Source organism: Sus scrofa, chromosome 16 (assembly GCF_054392235.1).
Source record: "Sus scrofa isolate SSC_HxYL_T2T_F1_AM1 chromosome 16, Sscrofa_HxYL_maternal_Yorkshire_Landrace_v2.0, whole genome shotgun sequence".
In the NCBI taxonomy this organism is placed as follows: domain Eukaryota; kingdom Metazoa; phylum Chordata; class Mammalia; order Artiodactyla; family Suidae; genus Sus; species Sus scrofa.
The window spans coordinates 68,200,096-68,223,022 of NC_139398.1; the positions used below are offsets into that span (position 1 = coordinate 68,200,096).

The 22,927-nt window shown below is 43.1% G+C and overlaps 1 protein-coding gene and 1 long non-coding RNA gene across 51 annotated transcripts in view; both read right to left on the reverse strand.

The window, feature by feature from the left end:
* The window catches only part of TENM2 (teneurin transmembrane protein 2), a 1,290,011-nt gene that overhangs the window by 463,871 nt on the left and 803,213 nt on the right, over positions 1 to 22,927 (reverse strand). The window lies entirely within an intron of this gene.
* Positions 1,370 to 22,927, reverse strand: part of LOC146395648 (uncharacterized) — a 100,630-nt gene continuing 79,072 nt past the window's right edge. The window contains exons 1-2 of one of the 2 annotated variants that reach the window (XR_014830908.1): positions 8,594 to 8,652; positions 1,370 to 4,945 (exon numbers count right to left, since the gene is read on the reverse strand). This is a non-coding gene — a long non-coding RNA (uncharacterized LOC146395648). Of the gene's footprint in view, positions 4,946 to 8,593; positions 8,653 to 22,927 lie in introns of those variants that run through there. The other variant, XR_014830907.1, reaches the window with a different exon arrangement.

A 22,927-nucleotide genomic window follows, 5' to 3' on the forward strand; every position in this document is an offset into this window, starting at 1 on the left:
GGAGGATTGGCTCCCTAGACCCAGAACGTTGGGTGGGTCATCCAATCCAACGGCCCCTAAGGAGGCTATGGGCACCTGTGTGCACAATAGTGCTCTTAGCCAGCAGTGACTTCTCGCATCCTCTCCACTAAGGAATCCAGCCCACACTGTTAAGTTTTCTTGCAAAGGACTTCTAAACCACTAAGAACAGTGACAAGCCCAGAGATGAGTCCTTGGGAGAAAGATTATTCAGGAATACCATTCTTCTAGTCACGAAGGCATCATCAACTTAGAGGTTGACCTCAAGCTAAAAATCTTGGCATAGAGGCCTTGGAGACTCTCTTGCTGCCCTCCAGAGCTGCCATGCAGACGAGACCTGAGGGAGGGTCTACCAGGGTGGTGCCTCCGACGATCTACTCACTCTCCCTGAGCCTCTGTCTTCTCATCTGGAAACTATGGATAATGGGACTTACTTCTAGGATTTTGAGGATTCACTCAGCAAGGTCAAGGGCTTAACCCAGTGCCCAGAGCCTTGCGAGCTCACAGTAAATCTTGGCTGTTAAGCATTTTCAAAAGCTTATTGGTTCAGTGGCACAAAACTGACCCTGACTGGTTCACAGATGCCTGAGCCCGTCTCTAAGTACTCCCTGAACAATCAGATCATTATTGACAATCTGTGTGCAAAGTACTGTAGTTATTGCTATTGTTTCCCTCAATAAACTTACTCAGATGAGTTGCCCCATGACAGAGATGTCAATAAAAACTAAAGAGAGTATAAAAACTGAGAGGATTAAGGGAAGGATTGTGAAATATCTTTTTTTTTTAAAAGGGATTTCTAGTACTTTAAAAATCAACTGAATAACTTTCTGTTGACTACACTATAAATGTAAACTACTTCGGAATGTTGATACCCAAAACAGGGCTGGCCTATCTGAGATGAAAGAAAAAAGGGGCCTGAAGTCCTATCTTCTAGAACCCTCCATCCACTTATCCACACCCCGTCTTCTTTCCTAAGCTACAAAGAACAAAGGTTGAAAACCTAATCCAAAGCTAGTATTTTATGAAAAAAGGCAAAGAGGGCTAAAGCGCTTAAGCACCTCATTCAATTTCATGTAGACCAGCACAGCACAGCTGGAACCCACAGGTCCAACATCCTGTCAAATGCTGCTTCTACTCCCAACCCCTACCCCAAAGGCCAAAGGTAAAACCAATGGAACTCACAGACAGGTTTCTTATTTTGCTGCCAATACATTGGTTCTACTCAATCCAGTCTTTCTGCTTTAATACTGTCTGTAGAGGACCCACACTTCAAAGACAAACTTATTTTTTTCCAGAAAGTGATTACTTTAAATTTTAAAGTTTCTCCACAAGTGAGGTTCCACAGTTGTTGTTGTTTTTTAAAGCATTTTATTATCTAAGGGTTTTGATCAAGGTTTTTAAATCTTTTGAATGAGAAAGGCAATACCTCAAACTCTTCATATTTTATCAAAGCTGCATTTTCATTGGATGAAAACATATACAGGTTATCAGTATCTTTGAAAAATACAGAATTTGTCCCTATATATTTTCTACTGATCTAGTTCATAAATAACTGTATCCTCTTTCATATATACAAATACAGGAGGTCTTAATATGCTGTTGTTTGAAGTATTAACCACACTTCTTGCTTACATCAACAAGGACTGTCAAAATTCTAAATCTTCCGAAGAAATACGTTCTATAACATTTCACTACTAAGAAATACCCAAATGCGCTGTGACTACATCCCTATGAAGAGCTGGATTGCCTGGACACTAAGATCCTTTCCTCCATTCCAGTTTCAAAACAACTCCATCTTTTGCTTCTTGTCAAACCACCTCAACAAAAAATGCTGTAAGTTGCATCATGCACTGAAGCTATTTCTCCCGTTGAAACATGAATTATGAGTCCTTCTGAAACACATCAGCTAAATCAAGTTTTAACATGGCCCTGCTTTCTTCACGGCACAGATCACAGCTAATCACTTTCTAATACAAGTCATGACTTTGCTTCATTAAGTTAACATTTCTCTTTTTTCCTTCCGTGCTGCGTAGTAAATCAGGTGGCATAAAGTTGGACATGTCTCCTCTCACCAGGTATATTCATCTGAGGGTAACCTTCACTACTGGGCCATTTGTACTTTTACAGTGTGTGGGGTTAGAATGCTAGCATTTTTGATGTAGGCTTTTCCATGCAAATAATGTGGAGGCACTCTTGGTACTCTTTAAATTCTAGGGTTTCTCCCCCACCATAGGGAAGCTCAAACTCAATTACTAATGGTGCCTATCCCTAAATTTGTATTGCTGAGACCTCTTAAGAGACCTAGGTGTGTCTTGTTGGCAGGAGAACTGAGAAACTGCCTTTGCTTCTGGAACAACACAATGGACAGCCTGGGGCACCGACATCCTATTTCCACCAGGCAGAACAATTGTTTAAGGCTAGCCTTTAAACAGGTGGCTTCATACTTAAAGTAGCAGAGAAGATTCAGAAATGGTATAATCCTCATCTGAATAATATTCTTCAATGAAGCAGAAGAGAAACAGTCCTTGTATCTATCTCCTTAAGGTAAGTTCTTTTTTTTTTTTTTGGTCTTTCTGCCTTTTCTAAGGCCGTACCCACAGCATAGGGAGCTTCCCAGGCTAGGGGTCAAATCAGAGCTGTAGCCGCGGCCTATGCCACAGCCACAGCAATGCTAGATCTGAGCTGCCGCGTCTGCGACCCACACCACAGCTCACGGCAACGCTGGATCCTTAATCCACTGAGCGAGGCCAGGGATCGAACCCGAAACCTCACGGCCTCTCTAGTCGGATTCATTAACCACCGCACCACAATGGGAACTCCATTAAGGTAAGTTCTTGAGGAAGAGGACTCTTGGCATTTTCCTCGTGTACAGAAGCTTATGCAAAAAACTGGTTGACTCTACAACATTCCAAGTTATGGCTGGGTCAGGAGGCCGCAGGGCTTCTGGTACAGAGGCCCCAAGAGAGGGTATAGGGATGGGGTAGAATGTAGCCCACGTTGCCTCATATGTCATGCCTTCCATTCGCTCTTCCTTCCCCCCGCAACGCAATATCCTATACAACCCTTCCCAGGATCCTTTGGGACAGTGTGGCTCTGTTGTTCTTTTAGATCAAGTCACCAGTGAAGGTGAGGTTTTCCTTGTGTTTTAACAACAATCCTCCAACCCAGTTCTCTCCTTCTGAGCTGTTCTACATGAAAGGCAAAAATCAAGATAAATTACTTATCCTAATGTGGATTGAAAGGGTTTTAATGGGACTTACATGGTCATTTAGTCCAAATCCCTCGTAATATACGTGAGGGAAAAAGAAGATCAAGGAGGATAAGGGATTTTCCTAATGTCATCAGGGCTGGTGATGGAGCTGGGAAGTGAACCCTGGCACAGAAATTCCTCTCATTTATATGGATTTATTATTTTATCTTCATTAGCTTCCTACCACATCAACTAGCCTCCTACTTCTCCACCCTTTGCCAGACCTGAAAAAAAGATCACGGTCAAAGTTTTCTCATTCTGTGATTTCCTGTTGCCAGGGAGGAAGCTGAAATCTGAGCACTATTCTAAGGAAACCTTTGTAGGATGTTCAAATAAATGCCCATTGTGGATGGGACCAGAGTTATAGGAGCAGTCATTCTTAATGTGTTCACAGCTGGAGAGAGTCCTCTCATGTCCAACCTCTTGCTCAGACAGAACTGGCCTTGGAGTCTCTGAGCAGTGTATGTCCTAAGTTTAGCGTCTATAGAGATGCACCCGGAAAGCAATGGCGCCTGGTTCGCCTTGCTTTTCTGAAGGTGAGACCTGATGTGCTGGGCCTGGCATACACTAAAGACTCACTGTCATCCTCATCTTCCCATCATGGACGTGAATGCATCCTAGAGAAGTTATCAATTCTCCTCTAGCTCTTGAGAATCCAGGGCAGAGCCAACTTGGTTGGAGGACTCTGTCTCTGAAAGGTGTGTCTCCTGAGGAGCTGGCAATATCCTGTCTTATATCCTTTCATTGGGAAGAAGCTTGATCAGACTTGCTGGAATGGAGGCACCATGAATATGTGGTTTTCTGCTTAAAACCACAAAGCAGACAGGACGTTAGACAACCAGGAATTGCGATTCAAATCCCACGGAGCCACAGGCCCTTGGTGTGGTCTCTGTCTCTGCCCGGGGGTGTGAGTTCACAGATTCCCACGCATCACTACTGGCTGGGGAAGTGCAGGGCTGGTCCCGGCTCTCCTCCTAATTCAGTAGGTGGGGGATTTTCCTAGATCAGCGTTTCTCAGATGTTAGTCATTTTCTTGCTACGTTCTGGACTAGTCCTTCCCTGTAGCTGCTACAGCTGTCATTCCATCCACCCTTCCCTTATTCCATTTCCTTCATATTTTTCTTTAAATTGACTTAATGACTCTAATTTGAGCCTTCATCTTAGCTAATAATATCCGTGAAATCATGGCTTAGAAGTGCTCATGATATATTACTACATACACCTGCATGCTTGTCTGTGTGTATATAATTTCTAATAGGTATTACAATACATAAAGAAATACCAAAATTAAAAAAAATCATCTCCATGCCTCTTAAGGACATCTTGTATATTTGTACCACACACACTGGCACCCACATGGCACTCAGACATCTGTTTGGAAATACTGTCCTAGATGAAACTCTCTTTTCTTTTTTTTCTGAACCAGCCGAACCTTTACTTTGTGCCTTTTCCTCTTCAGAATGCAGTGCCTCAGAGTGAAATGTCACCAGGAAAAGAAATGCTCTAAAAATGAAGTTTTGATTATGTCCTAGAGCCCAGATAGAAAACTCAGAGAAGAGCCCACATGCTACTTTTCATCCTGAGGCCTGATGCTTGAAGGTGTTAAGATGCTATTTATTTTCCGACAGGCTGCTTGGGCTTGGCACCATGTAAATCCAAAGTGTTTGTGGAGGTTCCCTGGGGGACAAAGGAAAAATCATCTGTATAGATCAAATGTGTATTAGCCACATTAGCGATTGGTCCCTGGAGACTGATAAAGACCTTCTTAGACAGATTTCACTGCACAGCTTTTTAAGAGCTTTCCTTGAACTAGCCTGGAGAACCACAGGTTTGGGGCTTCCTTCCTGTCCTAACTGTCAGGAGAGAAAGGTAGAAAATGAGAAGCCAGGATGAGAACGGCTACCTTTACCGTAAGCAAACCTCGCTACCCCTTCCATGGTCCCTCCTCCCATCCATATTTCATGTTCCTAGAATCATAAGAAAACACATCTGTTGCCTTCCTGCATCATAATGTGTAGGATGGCAGAAGGATTATTACAGCACAAGTTCAAGAATTTAAAAATTCATCACCATCTCAATTTAGAAAGCAGATGCATGGTTAGGACTGAGGAAGGCTCCACAGGCCTGAGATGACCAAGCAGGCCAGAACTCTGCTCTCAAAAACTCTGTGCCAAGGGGGATGCAGTGAGGGAGGGAGTGCATGGAACTCCTGCCTGGGCTGTGGACTGAGCCACGAAGGGGGCACTTCAATTCCTGGTTGGCTTTTTGTCCGTGGAAGGTTTGTTTTGGTCCATGGCACCGTATGGGGGAACAAAGAGAGAGAAGATGCGGCCCTACTTGTAAGCTCAGAGGCAACAGCCAAGTTTTCAACAGGCCTGTAATCTCCCTGCTTTTTCAACATTCTGCTGCCCTTCCCACCATAGCATAGTGGTTCCTAGGGCTTAGCTCGGTTCCGTGTGTGTGTGTATGTGTGTGTGTGTAACTGGTAACCTCTCTAGTAAATCTACCCTCTTTCAGAACCCTGAACACGAGTTCCCGTTGTGGCTCAGTGGTAAGGAACCCAACTAGGTTCAATCCCTGGCTCTGCTCAGTGGGTTAAGTAGCCGGCATTGCCGTGAGCTGTGGTAGTGGGTCATGGATGTGGCTTGGATCTTCTGGTGTTCTGTGGATGTGGTGTAGGCCAGGAGCTTCAGCTCCGATTTGACCCCTAACCTGAGATCTTCCATATGCCACACCTGTGGCTCTGAAAAAAACAAACAAACAAACAAAAGAAAAAACAAAAAAAACAGATGCCCAGGCAGTGATGTAATAGCTGAAGGCCTCCGTTCATTAACCTGGATTGGCCTGACTGGTTTCCTTTCGCTTCTGGACACATTTCAGAGGTTTAGACAGTCTTACAACATCAACTCCACCCTCACTGACTGGGACACATGCAGCCCTGCTCAGAATGGACCAGCCCAGGTCCTGCTCATGAAGGATCAAATGCCACTAGCCATAGCAAGGGTCCCCAAGAAACTCTTTCGCTTTCCAGGGTGGGATGTGAATCTTTGCCTTTCTAGGAGCTGCCTCACAGAAGCATGGAGAGTTCAACCTGAAGCAAGATGGTTAAGGAAGAAGATTAACTTTCTGGCTTGATATATTATCTTATTGTCTCATCCCCTGTGGCCTACCTTTGCTTGGGGACACCATCACCAGTCCGGGTGCCATCCTGGATGCCTTGTTGCGGCTCATTAACATATTACTGCTTCATCTACATCCCTCTCCGCTGCTGCTGCCTTTCTTATTTGACTTGACCCTTAGTGATGTGACTGGGCCGTCAGAGATAGGCATAGCTCAGCAAGATGGTTTTCCTGATCTGTAAGTATGAGACGCTGAGGCCTTTAGACACAAGCCTGGTGGAAAAGGCAGCTAGGAGTTCACGGCTGCTCCAGCCAACTTCCCCAGAGCCTCTCATCCACAGATGCAGGTGGGCACTTAGTGGGATTCACTCAGGTGGCCACTTTAAGCAGGTGATGCTTTCTGAGAAACCCTAGGCCATTAGACTCGATGTGGGAACATGATATTCCCATGAGCAGCTTCCACCAGTAAATAAAAACTAAAAATCTCTATTCTTTCCATGACTGGTTAACAAATTGGAAGTTAGGAAATCTGATCCTGCAGAACTCTACCAGGCACCTTTGTCAGGGTAGGGGCCACCCTCGGGAGCTGGGGGGCGGGGTTAGGTTTTGTCAAGGGAGGGCTTCAGGGCTAACTTGCCCAGCACTGAATTCAACAGGGACAGGAGCAAGTCTAAATGGAAATAGGAACATCATCCATACTTAAAAATTCCCCAGTGGCTCTATTGCCCATAGGACAAAAGCATCATTCCACTCCATGACCCACAGCTCCTTCTATGCCACCTGCCTCTTGCTCTCTATGCAGCAGGAATACTATGCCTCCTGGATGATTTCATCTTACATCACACATTAAGCCTCTCTATATGAGGTGTTCTCCATTTAGCAAGGTTTTTCTTCTTCTTCTTCTTTTTCTTTTTAGGGCCACACCTGTAGCATATGTAAGTTCCCAGGGTAGGGGTTGAATCGGACCTGTAGCTGCCAGCCACAGCCACGCCGGATCCAAGCCGCAACTGCGACCTACACTGCAGTTCACAGCAGTGCTGGATCCTTAACCCACTGAGTAGGGCCAGGGATCTAACCCACATCCTCATGGATACTAGTCAGGTTTGCAACCCACTGAGCCACAGTGGGAACTCCTAGCAAGGTTTTTCATACCATCTTCTAGTTGTTCAACGTAGGAGACAATTCCAGTACTTCCTTCAAAACCCATTCAAACTCCTCTTTGGGGAAATTTTCCACACCCCTTGTGCTCCTGGCATGACAGTCTAATATTTATATACAGTGACCTGTTCATTATAAAGCACTCTGAACAGTGACTGGCATATAGTAGATGCTCAATCATAGTTTTAAAAAAAATGTTAGCACTGCCTCATCACTGCCAAACCACCTCATATTTATAGTTTTTGCTCCCCTGCCCCTCTGTTAGACATAAAGCTCTGGCCTATGACCTTGTTGAAGCACTAATGTCTTGCCAACGGCTGGCACATAGTAGGTCTCAGATATGACGTGCTATCTCAGCAAGGTGTGAGCTAAAATGGATCGGAAGAGTGTGGGTGCCTGGGAATTCTCGAGGGTGCCTAGTTGCTGACTGCAGGGACCCATCATGCAAAAACTTGGAGTCAGGCCCTAAGCAACTCTGTTCTGTAGAGAAAGGGCTCATACGTCCCTTTAATTCTATCTGGGCATCCCTGTCTGGCTTCAGTACATACCAAGCCAGAGCCCAGAAACCACACATCTGAGGAGCAAAAGCAGCAGATGCGAGTCAAGAGCTCGCTCTACTCTCTGCATTACGCTAATCAAGCTCTGATTTCCATCGCCTTTCCTTAAGCTCAATTGAGAAGGGCCTTAATAGCAGGGTCGCAGCAAAGAAGGAAGCCAGTTCTTTAAGAAATCGCTCACTTTAATGGCAATTTTGTTGTTGTCCGTTGTGACAAGTGAGCCCCTGACCGGGGCCAATTGTTGCTCTTGGATACAAGCATAAGGCCCTGCCTGAAGTTGTGCCTGTGTTTTATGGCACAACTCAGCCCTTCCTGATTTAATTAGAGGTTTTTTTTTTTTCTTTTTCTTTTTTTTCTTCCCCCTTCTCTCTTTCTCTTGACCTTCTGCTTGGTTATGTAGTGAAGTATTCCTGGACAGCAGTAATCGTATAAACTCCACATCAACCCTCACAGCTATGAAAATGACAAAGCTGTCAAAATTTCAGCCTTACAACTTGCAGACGGGATCAGCTCAGGCATCTAATGGAAGAGACTGCAAGACTGGGATCCGCTAAGAGAGAAAAAAATGAAGAGTGAAAAAAATAAAAGGACCCAAACAATGACAATGGGGAGGCTTTAAATTTCAGGTTACGCAGGAAACTTTTGCCTTTCTGCCTGTGCCATTAACACAGTGATTTAGTAATTTCTGTGGGAGCTGCCATCCCCTTGGAATGCTATTAGTGTCAGAGACAGGGAAAATGAGGAAGTCTTTTTTTTCTCTCCAAGTCGGCAAACAGAAGCTCAGAAACATGTTTGCATTTGGATTGGATGATCTAAACCAACAAAGTTCAACCTTTTCACTAGGAGCTGTGAGCTGTTTGACAAGACCTACTTTTTATCAGGCAGGTTCAAAGTCTACACACTGCAGAGGCTTCCTTAATAAGAGGGACTAATAAGATTATTTCCTTAAAGATCTAACTTTGGCACCTATCCTCCTATTAGACAGCAGAGCAGATTCATTCTCTAAATTGCTTACCTTCAAAAGAAAAGCTCTGTTGACTGGAGCAGGGCCCCAGCATGACACACCAAGATTCTATTAGCTGGATTCTCATTTGGATTTGAAGTGGCTATTATTTTTGTCTCCTTTTTACCTGGATTTTTTTTTTTCTGTCACCAAAAAAATTAATTTTCCAAACTAAATACAAAGATTGCATCTCAACGAGATCAGTTAGAATCAGTGATATTCCACCTGTCCTCAAAATTGATCCAAACCTCTTATCTCACTGGACATAAATATGTTCACTTGGGGACATATTTAGCCAGATACCCCCCAAAATCTAGTAAATGCGGGCACATTCCTGGGCAAGCAGGCTTTAATACAAGGAGAGAGAAATGGGGGCATATTAAGAATGTATTAAGAATATATAGAATAGAGCAAAGGGCTCTCTTCAGAAGATGTTTTCCAAGCTTCTATTTTGACCCATTTGGGATGATAGCGCCAAATCTTCAGCTGCCTGGAGAGGTTTGAGGAAGAAAGATCATGTGCTCATCACACTGAACTCTGTCTCATTTCCCACCTGCTGTCTTCCTGGATCATGGCCTATGTGATCTGCTGAAATAATGAGCCACTATCACTATGCCATCCCTGGGTGGGATGACATTTAGTCATTAAAAACCTCCTGATTTTTAATGGAGAAAAGTGATTTAAAAATGGGGACCATTTTAACAGGTCACTGTATATCTCAGAGGTGAAATGGTGATCAGTTGATGATAGTTAATGATCCGAAGAGGCAAGCACTTTCTCCTGTTGTACATGGAGTTGGTTCTCCAAGGAGAAAGGATGAAGATCTCTGTGGGACTTGGACCTTTCTGGCCTCCAGTTACAGCTCTGTATCCTAATGCCTAACATCGTGGAGGATACCACATTTCACAGACTCTCTGATATACATTTCCTTGCTTATTTGAACATTTATGAAATAGGAATTCTTCTTGCAGCTCATGGTGTGTCATAGTTTAACTGGCAAAAGTTTCTTCTTATTCCCACATAAGATAATATTTTGCAAGTGAGTGCATTTTAGGAGTACTGAAATTTTGCCACAGATACTTAACACATCTTGCTTGGATAATGAATGGGCCATTTTCTTAAGGGACTCTCAATACTTAAGGAAAAAATAGATTTAATGATAAAAAATTCTAACTTTTGCATCATTGACTGAGATATAATTTTTTAAAATCCTACATATGCTAAAAATAAAATAACCCAACAAACACAAAGCAATGACATCTGAAAGGTAGAGGCAAACAAAACAAAACATGGGAGTCCTATTTGACCTCTCTTAAAAATAAATGCAACGACATAGGAAAAGGAATTTATATTTGCTATGTCATGTACTTTCTCCATATCTTCTCTGTATTTTCTTTCAGAAGTTCGATGGGGGTAGAAGTTACTAGCTGCTTCACAGATGAGGTAATTGAACCCTGGAGGCCAAGACATTTGCTCAAGATCCAACACCTAGTAAATACAAAAGCCAAGTTTGAGCCCATGTCTCTCTGGCTCAGGTTTTGCACCTGCTGATTCTCAAGAGCAATTCCTTTGACTAGTAGTTGTGTGGTATTCACTTAAGCAAGTCAATTTGACCATACTGGAAACCAGTGTTCAGAGCAGTGGTGTTGTGTTGCTTTAATAATCTATGAGGATTGTTTCCAAATGGCTTTAACCTGGGATCTCCCAGGGATCTTTCTAAAACATAGATGCCTGGATCCCTCCCTTGGCCACTCCAATTTCACTGCTGTGGGGTGTCACCTGGGTGCCCAGACTTTAAAATCTTCTCAGGTAATTGTGATACATGGCAAGCCTGGGAACCACAGCTCAAAGTGGTTTTCATGTTGCTCAAGGGAAATGAGATAGACAACTCATTCCTGATGAAATTTGCATCAAAGATTCCACGTGGAGGGTGGAGCCTCTTCTCCAACTTATTGTTCTGTTCTTCCTTCAATCACACATGTCATATTTTAAGAGGACCTGTGTCTTTAAAAAACTCTATATTAAGTCACCTTTAGTTCATTTTCCCATGACTTTCCAATGGCATCTCATGAAATCAAAAGAAATTTGGTGTTTTATTTATACTGTGGCATCTTTTCATGAGTTATCACGGACTTCCATCCTCTTATTTACTACTGAAAAGAGCTTGATCATGTCCAATTTTCTTGAACAACCCCCACTCCTTGCTCTTGGTTTATGTGGTGGTCAAGCGGACAGGCCCTATCCCTGGACCAAGCCCATTAGTCTATTTCACCTCTACAACAGAGCAACTGGTTCAGGGATGTGCCCAGAACCCCAGGGGAGCTCAGAACTGTTAATGGAACAGTTGGGAGAATTGTGTAGTAAAGAGTTAACCTTACTCAAAAGAGGTCTGGCCTTGGTCCTTGGTTCCTGGGAGGTGATCTTAAAGCCCTTGCAACGTTTGACCTGATGAGAATCTTTGTATACCTGAAGGTGACCACACTGGGTAGTCCAACAATGTGATTTATGGTGGGGGGCTTGACCTCAGCTTGACCTCCAGAGAGATATGAGGACTGAGGGTTAGCACATGGGTGGTCAATCATGTCTCTGTGACTGAGCCCCGTAAGAACTCTGAACACCAAGTTCCCGGGGAAGGTCCCTGGTTGGTATTACTCCAAAAGTACATTGTCACGCTCTGTTACCTGGAAGAGTGAGTGTTGCCCATGACCGTACTGGGGGAATAGGACTGGAGGCTTGGTTTTTGGAACTTTCCTGGACTATGTTCCATGGGTGTCTTCCTTTGATTTAATAGACTATGTGTCCTTTTTTTAAAAAAAACTTTTTAGGGTCACACCTGTGGCATATGGAAGTTTCCAGGCCAGGAGTCAAAGTGGAGCTGTAACTTCTGGCAACAATGGATCCTTAACCCACTGAGAGAGGCCAGGGATCAAACTCACATCCTAATGGATACTAATCAGGTTCATTACCATTGAGCCATGACAGGAACTTCAAATATGTATCCTTTTATGTCATAAACCGTAACTATGAGTAGAATAGTCGTCAGTGAGTTCTGTGAGTCCTTTTAGCAAATTATCAAAACTGAAGGTGGTGTGGGGGACTCCCAAATTTTGCAGTCGATGTCAGACATGAAGGTGGTCTTGTGTATGTTCCTGTATCTGCAGGAAGAGACTCTTCTCTGAGCATTGGTCTTCCTAGGACATAAGCTGGACTTGCTGGTACTCATCTTTATCATCACGGAAAATGCCAGCAGGCAAGACGAGGGTCCTATGGTATCATTTGAGCCCCTAAAATCTAACTTGCCTGGAGTTACCCCTGGATTCCTTTCCAGTTCTATGAGCAAAAATTCTTTTTTTTTCCTTAAGCCCAATCTTCATCGAGACACTCATTTGTAATTCGCTACATTACTTCATTAGGTTTTTGTAAAGAATCAAATAGCATAATGTGTGAAAGAGCTTAGTATAATATCTGGAACTTAGGGGCTTGATGAATGTTAGCCCATTAATTATTACAGTCTTTTTGATTTTTAATATTTTCCCACTGAAAAAAATTTTAAAGCACAATAACCCTAAAATTAGACAATGGCATGCTGACTCGAGGTGACTTGATCCGAAATCTACCCTCAGTCCTCTCTCCACTGTGTTTGGCATCTCTGGGCTTACTCAGTGGAATAAGCACTGCCTGAACCTGCCCCTCTGAACTCCTGAGTTTCAGATACATCTGGAAGCACACTGCGGACGGTCTGTGATAAAATATGCATATTTCCTGAAACCCAAAGTATTCGCACTGAATGTAATAAGTGGAAAGTTATTTTACAGGAAATGAAAATCTAAGATTAATACTCTCTGATGCCATCTAGTCCCCTCAGGACAATTACTCACTGTACTACAGCAAAATAAACTTGCAAAACGTGGGAACTGGTTTTCTCCTTGGGTTTCTAGGATAAGGCAAAGTCCTAAAATGATTCCAAATCAGCTCCTGGCCGCTATACCCAACACCTTCCAGGTGCATCAGATTCTCCAAAACACAAGACTTTAAACAAATCTGTGGCCATTTTCCCAGTGCTGAGAAAAGGCAGAGGGAAAAAAAAACCCATCAATTTAAAGCTGATCAATCCATCAACAGTTCTTGACCAGTATTTACTAACACTGTGGGAGGGGAGTTACATCATCACGGACCCCAAGGAACTTGTAATATTCATTCCTTCCTTCCTGCAGTCAACAAATATCTGTTCAACTTTACTCTGTGTCAAGAGCTCTGCTAGATTCTAGGAAACAAAATGCCTTTCTGGACTAACAGTTTTCAAGCACAGCAAATCCCAAACATGGTTCATTCCAAGGATCGTGAAAAAACCTTATAAATATACAGGTATCTGAGCCCTTTACTCAGGATGCTTGGATGAAAGATTTCTCAGGGGACCAAAAATCTATTCTCTTAGTAAGTGGCTCCTTCAGTTATGTTTAACCAAGTTTGAGAACAGGGAGAGATGATAAAATACATACATGAAAACAACTAACACAAAGCATTGTTTGTATGCTACATGTCAAATTGGTGCACCAAGGGGTTAGCTGGGGGAGAAGTTACTTTAGACAATGTCCCTCTTACACCCTCCAAGTTGCTATAACCTCAGGACCTATTCCGAGTTTATTCAAGCTGCCCAAATCATGATGCCTCCCCAAGCATTACCACAGCCTTGTGAAGTTCATTCCCAGATGGAGAATCACCGAGGATGAGTCAGGCAGGCTTGTCCATACACAGCTTCACCTCCTCACTGAGAGCCTCAAACACTGCACTGCTCAAAGGACAAAGTCTTAGAACTTCCACAGCCATAAGAATTCTCCCCTTAAATCATTCTTTTACTCACATAATTTTCAAGTGGCCGTGAAGTATCCTGTTGGCATACCTTTTCCCCCTCAAGGCCACGTGTTTTCAACTTTATTTCCCAGCTGTGGAAGTGGACCTCTGACAATTGGGCAGCCTCTGGGTTGCTGCGCCTTGAAGCATTTGTCTAGAGATGGAATGATGTATATTCTTTAAGGACGAGTGGGACAGCAAGATGGACCTGAGTTGTCATGCCTAGCTTTGCCATTTACTCTGGAGGGACTTGGACAAAATGCATTGCATCTCTGAAACTCAGTTTTCCAGTCTTTATAAAGGGAGAGAGCCCAGGGTGAGGCCTAAATGAGATGACGTATGTGAAGAGAAGGAAACCGAATACATGGTTGACAGGGAGCAGAAATTAATACTGTCATTACTCCAATTTATTGGCGACAAAATTCTTAAGAACTTCAGTATAAGTCATGTAACTCAGGAAGAGGGTTCTTCTCCCTGCCATCCACAAGCTGTCCTTTTTCAGATCTCAGAGTGGATGTCAAAGTTGATGAACTGGAACAGCTCTGCAAGTGGGGTTTCACCTCTGTCAAAATCATACCCCCATAGCAATTATATGATAACAGTGTAATAGAAGCTAGAGAAATAAATTTAAATGTATTTTTAGAATAAGATATTACAAAACATGCTTCTATGGTTTTCAAATGAAAGAACATTATCAATCAGCCAATTTTGGAGGGGCGTTGTATGCTAATTAAAAATAAATTGGCATGAAGGAAATTTCTGATACAATAGAAGTATGTTACAAGTGAATTTTGGGGATGACGACATCACTATAAATTTACTAAAAATCATTAAATTGCATACGTACAATGGGTGAATTTTTTGGTTTATAAATTATACCTCCACAAAGAGACATGACAACTAAAAATAAAGAAAGAAAAAGAAAGGAAAGAAGGAAGAAAGGGTCAATTATAGGAAACTACATCCAATATCTTGGGATTGATCATAGTGGGAGATAATACAAAGACTGCTGGGTCACATGGTAGTTCTATGTATAGTTTTCTAAGATACCTCCATACTGTTCTCCATAGTGGTTGTACCAGCTTACATTCCCACCAATAGTGCAGGATAATGCCATTTGCAGCAACATGGATGGAACTAGAGACTCTCATCCTGAGTGAAGCAAGTCAAAAAGAGAAAGACAAATACCATATGATATCACTTATTATCTGGAATCTAATATATAGCACAAAGGAACCTTTCCACAGAAAAGAAAATCATGGACTTGGAGAATAGACTTGTGGTTGCCAAGGGGGAAGGAGAGAGAGTGGAAGGGACTGGGAGCTTGGGGTAAATAGTTGCAGAATGTAGCCTTCAGAATGGATTAGCAATGGGATCCTGCTGTATAGCACTGGGAACTCTGTCCAGTCACTTATGATGGAACACGTAATGTGAGAAAAAAGAATGTATACATGTAAGTGTAACTGGGTCACCATGCTGTACAGTAGAAAAAAATATGTATATACACAAATAAATGATAACAATAAAAAAAAGAAAAGCAATGTATATATGACTGGGTCACTTTGTTATATAGGAGAAATTGGCACAAAATCAACCATAATAAATTTTTTTCCAAAATTAAAAAAGAAAGGGTGCATCTTTTCTCCCATTCTGTAGGTTGTCTTTTTGTTTTCCTTTTGGTTTCCTTTGCTGTGCAAAAGCGTGTCAGTTTGATTAGGTCCCATTGGTTTATTTCTGCTTTTATTTCAAGGGCCTAATCTCTAAAATATACAGACAACTTATACAACTCAAGAGCAAAAAAGCCAACAACCCAGTTGAAAAATGGGCAAAAGACCTGAATAGACATTTCTCCAAGCAAGATATACAAATGGCCAACAAGCATTTGAAACAATGCTCAACATCACGAAATGTTAGAGAAATGCAAATCAAAACTACCATGAGGTACCACCTCACACCAGTCAGAATGACCATCAATTAATAAGTCCACAAATAACAAATGCTGGAGGCAGTGTGGAGAAAAGGGAACCCTCCTGCACTGTTGGTGGGAATGTAAGCTGGTACAACCACTATGGAGAACAGTATGGAGGTATCATAGATAACTATATATAGAACTACCATATGACCCAGAAACCCCACTCTTGGGCATATATCCAGACAAAACTCTCCTTAAGAAGGACATATGCACCCACATGTTCATTGAAGCCCTATTCACAATAGCCAAGACATGGAATCAACACAAATGTCCATTGATAGATGATTGGATTAGGAAGATGTGGTATGTATACACAATGGAATATGACTCAGCCATAAAAAAGAACAAAATAATGCCATTTGCAGCAACATGAATGGAACTAGAGACTCTCATCCTGAGTGAAATAAGTCAGAGAGAGAAAGACAAATACCATATGATATCACATATCTGGAATCTAATATACGGCACAAAGGAAACTTTCCACAGAAAAGAAAATCATGGACTTGAAGAATAGACTTGTGGTTGCCAAGGGGGAAGGGGAGGGAGTGGAAGGGACTGGGAGCTTGCAGTAAACAGTTGCAGAAAGTTGCCTTTGGAATGGATTAGCAATGGGATCCTGCTGTGTAGCACTGAGAACTCCGTCTAGTCACCTGTGATGGAACATGTAATGTGAAAAAAAAGAATGTGTACATGTAAGTGTAACTGGGTCACCATGCTGTACAGTAGGAAAAAAAAATATAAATAAATGATAAAAAAGAAAGGGCGCATTTAAACACTGAATTCTAAGTATTTATCTCTTTGTTTTAAACAATAAGGTTAATGGTCTACAAATGCTAAAGTATCAGATCCATGTCCTAGCGATGGGAAATTTGGAGTACCACAGGAACCCTACAGGTCTGGGGCTCCCTGACTCATAATCTGATCCCAGCACAGAAAGCAGAGCTACTCCTGGAAATCAGAAGAGTGAGGAATGCCAAACCTGTCACTGGTTCCTTATTGTCTTTGTTGAAGGTGCTTCTCCCTGGTTCAGTCCTTTAAGATATCCTAACACTCGTTACATCATCCATTAATCAAAATCTGCTCTCCAATCTTCTTCTGTTCAGAGGAGTGAGGCAGAGAGATAGGGCTGGATATGCTTAGGGTTATGGCATGTTATGTGCCAGACCACAGGCCCTGGGACCAATGGGACATTCTTTAGTTCTTTCTTTGTACATGACCACAGAAGAGAAATCTGGTCCAAGCAGGCAGATATGATGTTTACTGGGTAAGAGGTAGACAATTTGATAAAATGAAAGTAGCGATTTTTAGCAATTATTGATTTGCCACTTGGCTTGTCTATGCCTGAGGCTCTCCCTACTGCCTCCTAATATCAGGTATTGACATTTGTCTGCACTGAAGTCTCCACTCGTAGATGCCTGCACTTAGCAACTGTTACTGCAAGTGCTCATTTGATTTTCTTTGAATAGGCAGGGTTAATATGCCATCATTTCTAGGACTCATGCAAGTTCATGTCTGGCCTCCAAGGAAAGAATGGTTAGTCTCAGTGAAAGAACAAAGGTTGACAGCAATGAACCTGATCTGGGCAACATTAGTTGCACTACATGCATTTATAATCGCTCAAGCCAGCACGAGTGCTTGATCACTTTAATGTGAATCAGGAAGAACCCATGTAAAGGATCAGAAGATGCCATAAAGCAGCCTCCCATCAGATGCTTCAGACAAGGCGTACACTGTCCAGAGTATGTATAACTAGATAATTATCTTAAGTGTAAGGAACATCTTGGGCATCCTTCAACAGATATTTTGAGACTCCTAAAGGAGAAAGACATACCTTCTGAGTCTAAAGTTCAACGTATTTCTACCTCATAACCGCACATTTTGAGGAACTGGAGAGATATAATGAAAGTGATCAAAGTAAGTTGTTGGGCATCCTCAAGTCCCAGGAGGCTGTTCCACATCACCATGTTGTTTAATGCTCTTAGTAATTCATAGGGAAAGATATTACCATGGATGAGTCACGGAAGGGTCATGAAAAGTACGAAGAACTGGCTACGTGTGTAAGATGTGATTCGTCTTGACCACTCTCCTCATTGAAGTCTTAAGAGTCTTGAACGATAAAGGAGCCCACACTTAATTATTTTTTATCTCCAACTTCATTATCCCAACTATTTTTTTTACCCCAACTTCATATTTCCTTATCATGCAGCCCCATCCAGCTCTGTAACTAGGTCAATGTGCTCATGCATCCTACTCCCTACCAGTCTATGCATACAGATCTTAAATAGGGGCTGTATTCAGAATCTTCTCTCAGGAGCTAATCCCCACCCCCACCCCAAGCAATGTTTGATTCCAACCTGCCTCATTTGCTTCCCCGGATTTCTGGTTCTCTGTCTTTCCATCTCAATTTCGACTCTTCCAAGGTTTTCCCCAACGCAGAACCTCATAATCCATCGAATCATTAGTTTTTGTTCCCTTCTCTCCATCCTGTCGCCTTCCGCTTGTAGCTCTATTGATGTCACTCATCTTGCACTACTGTCTTTGTCTGTTGAGGAGACTGGCATTCCTTGAAACTATCAGCTCCATCATGGAATGAAACAGGTGGTATTTATCATTGTAGTCTCAAGTTTAACACTCTGCCAGGCACATTCCAGGCTCCAACTTACTGACTGGGGAATGAATCCACACAGTTCTTCATAACCAAACACCAAGAAAAATAAAAAAGGAATATAAATAAACGATTCCCTCAGCAGCCAGAATCATTTCTTGATAAAACATTCAACTGCCCAAATATTCTCAGTCACCATAGCACTGGCGCACTTTGACCCTGGAGACAGAGGCTATTTTTCCACAAATGCGAGGCTTTCCAAATATAGAGGGGGAAAAAAAAAGTGTTATACTTAGCTGAAGGCCTTTATTTGAAATCTGATCATATGGAATTAGAGCATTATTTTTTAAGGCAGACGTTTGGAGACACACAGAAATAAGGTCTACAACAAAGGAAGATCTAATAAACTCAAGAAATCAGCCTACTGATCTACAGGGACTACTGGGTATAACTTTCACAGTGTCATCTAAAATTAATTGGGTTCCTGAAGGAATCCATACACTAGGGAATCTAGGAAGCCTCTTTGGTAATTGAAGGGCCCCCCAGACAAAGAGTGACAGGAGACACAAATAGGGTAGGCATGTGATTTTACAGTCAGCATGGTCTCATGGATAACACACAGGAAGACGGTAGCCCTTGGCCAAGCCTATGGTGCTGCCAGCATTCCTGCGCTGCTGCCCAGTGGAACTGAAATTCAGTGGAAATCAAGTTGCAGTTTATGTGAGCGGCAAGACTTGAAAACTAACATGCAGCCTAATGAGCATATTCTAACTGCAGGCTCTGCTTGTTAACTGTTGAAAATATTTTCACAAGGCTTTGGGTATGGCAGGCTTGAGCTGGCTCTGCAACGCCTGTGCTGAAAGGGAACTCTGTGAAAGCCAGGCTCAGGCAAGTTAGCTGAATCTCGTCAGGGATTAGAAACAAAATCAGAGCATGCTCTGGGTTTGGGGGTTCCTTGACAAAGCCCACTGTTTGCAGAAACCAGAATGTACCCAGCTTCATCAGGCTTGAGAAGGAGGAGGTCTGTTGAGCTCCTACTGGAGGGCTGTGTGGTGCTGCTCTTCTGACATGTGAAAGAAAACCTGACTCCAGACTTGCCTCAAACAGGAGCCGAGAAAGTTCTTATGTGACATCCACGGCACTCGGTGAGGGTGAGTTTTTAAGGGAATCTGTGCTCGTTGTGCAGATGAAGTGGACCATTAAGGTCCATTAAGAATTATGCAGCCAGATGCGCTCTTCCCATGTAGGTAAATATCATAATTCTAGTTTTCCAGAAAAGGTTCCTGAGGTCAAGAAAGGCCAATGGGTTTGACAAGCCACTTAGCTGTTTGGTAACGTAGGGCTGCGTGAATTACGCAAATTTAATTTATTCTTTTTTTTTCTTTTTTTTTTTTTTAAGGGCCATGCCTGTGGCATGTGGAAGTTCCGAGGCCAGAGGTCCAATCAGAGCTGCGGCTGCCATCCTACACCATAGCAACGCCAGATCCAAGCCGAATCTGCGACCTACATTGCAGCTCATAGCAACAACAGATCCTTAACCCAACTGAGCAAGACCAGAGATCGAACCCATATCCTCATGGATACCATGTTGGGTTCTTAACCCACTGAGTCACAACAGGAACTCCTAGAAATTTATTCTTGACATTTATAATTACAAGCTGTAATGCTGGTTCCTTCTCTTAAATTGACACGGGCTTTTTACACTAGAAGGCTTGATACTTACATGGTGAAATCACACACATTGCCTTTCTTTTTTTTTTTTTTTTTTTTTTTTTTTCAAGGCCCGCAGGTATGACATGTTGAAATTCCTAGGCCAGGGATCAAATCAGAGCCGCAGCCACAACACAGCAACACAGGATCCAAGTCATGTCCCAAACCTACACTGCAGCTCACAGCAACATGGGATCCTTAACCCACTGCATGGGGCCAGAGATCAAACCTGTGTCCTCATGGATGCTAACTAGTCAGGTTTGTTACCACTGAGCCTCAGTGGGAACTCCTACATGGTCTTATTTTGATCTGCATACAGCCCTGGGTCCTAATGCAATCCAAATTCTATCAGTGGAGATTCTCCATTGGGAGTACTCAATGGTGATCTGGGGTAGTTCTCAAAACGCACCTTCCTCGGCTCCACCCCAGACCCACTGAAATAGAATCTCTGGGGCTGGGGCCCAGGTATGTGAATTTTAATACAGAAAAGCAAAGCAGAAATCTCTTCTAAGTCCTATAAACCACCATCACCACAGATGACAGTATTCTAAGATTTATGGAGATACCTGCCGCCAAGAATTTTCTTCTTGCTCCTGTCTTGAGGAGCCTGAAAATCTTGTAGGGTCTATTCACCACTCAGTTAAGGATCAGCCACAATTTTCAAGACTCCCTGGAAACATGCATGTCTGTTTACAGGCCAAGTTCATGTGAAGCATGACTCAGGGCTTCTTGAATAAAGCTTTCCTCAGAACAGTCCTGCCTGTACCCCTCCCAGCCTCTGCTTTATCAAATGTGCTGCAACCAACTTTTCTTTAAGTAAATCTATTTCCTTCCCCTGACTGAATGTGGTCATTGAAAAGTTGACATCACTGCGAGAAATGTTAAACAAGCATCACCTGCCCTAAATACAAAGGCAAGGTAAAAACAGATGTAATGAAATCAAAGCCAGATGATCAAAACACCAGAAATGCTCTCCTGGATGTAATCTGAAGGATTCAGAGAGTTGAAAAGGGATTCTTCTTATTGTGTGATTCAGTCCTTGAACGCCCAGGGCTATGCAATCTCAAGTCACGCCCTGATATTACCCCAAGTGCCCCAGTGCCAGCATCTTCCATTTGCTAAAGGCGTGCTCCTCATACTGAGGCTGCTGGAAGAGTACAGGGAACTACCTTCCCAAAGTCTAAGCTATGGGTACTGTGGAAGAAGGCTTGGAGCACAGAGGCATGGGGCTTGGGGTCTGGGAGACCTAGGGGTTGAACACGGGAGGCCCGTGAAGCTCCCTTGGATGTCACAGTTTTGCTCAAGGCCACCCAGGCTCTGCCTGCTCACACCACCACCAAAGCCTCCTTGTTAGGTGTTCACAGAAAGTGGCACAGAGGTGTGGACAGCTGGGAAGGAAAGGGAGAAAGGTCCTTTTATTCCAGGTTTGCATCTTGTCGAGGGTAGGGTTCAGCATACTAAGTCCTTTGCTGACTGTAAAGATAAAAAGATAAAATAGCTCCCTCAACCACAGTGGAGTTTAGTGTGTCTTTGACAAGCAGCATAATTAAGATCTAGCATAAACACAGCGCCTCCGAGGACAGTAAAAGCTGACTAAATGGGAATTTGTTCTGTTTGGCTTTTCTCTCCTCTATTTAGTTTTCCTGGGAAGTTTCACTTTGAAGCGGGGCTGGCCCTAGGCACAAGAGTGGTGGCTGCGATCTTATGAATACCACTGCCCTGCCCTGTCTCGCTCCTCTTGGAGAGCAGTCCCCATGTCAGTCAAGGCCACCGGCCAGGAAGAGTTTCCTGCACATGTGCCCATGGCCTTAATCCATGCTGGCCCCCGCCTGCCTCTGTGCTAACAGGGGGTGTTCAGTGCCTGTACCATGCTGCGCAGTTTGACGTTCTCACCCTGTTTCCTCTTATAAACAGATTTAGACTGTGTCCTCAACCACCAGAGCCCCCCCACCCCTGCACAGTGGAGGTGGACTGATCAGTATCGGGACAGACAGGGTGGCTGTCAGTGGCTTCCTTGTTGGGACTTACCCACAATCTTTAATTTACACAAGGCTGACCGACTGACAGAGGACACAGGAGCAAGAGGTCTTGATTGAGGTGCAAATGACCCTAGAGTTAACATCTAGGGGGTTCGTGGTGCTGGAGCTCTGACCCTGGAGTCAGCCTGCCTGGGTCTGAGTCCCAGTTCTCCCATTTTTAGCGGAATAAACTAAGGCACTTAACAGAATCTTTCTAAACATCTGTTCTTTCATCTGTAAATAGAGCTGTCAGGAAGAGTAAGTGGAAGAAATCATTGGAAGAATTCTGCGTAGTTCCTGGAATTTAATAACCACTTCCTAAACATTTATTGTCATCATTACCCTTATTATTAAAATGGGGCCAGAACCATCCATGGATCAGAACAATCCAATTCAGGCACAGGCAACTGTTGTGGGGTCAGAAACACATGGCATGGGATTCATGTTTTTCCCCTAAATTATCACAGACATTTCCCCCCCATAACTGTCAGTCAGTTACAAGATTCCTCTCTCCTTTCTGACACAGTACTCACTTTTGACACTTAGCCTCACTTCATTTCTTAGACAGTGGCCAGGAATCAGTGATCTCCGAGGCAATGAGAGAATTAATTATAACATGTGAAACATACCCCACCTTCGGATCTGAAATGACAGGTAGCAATCCCA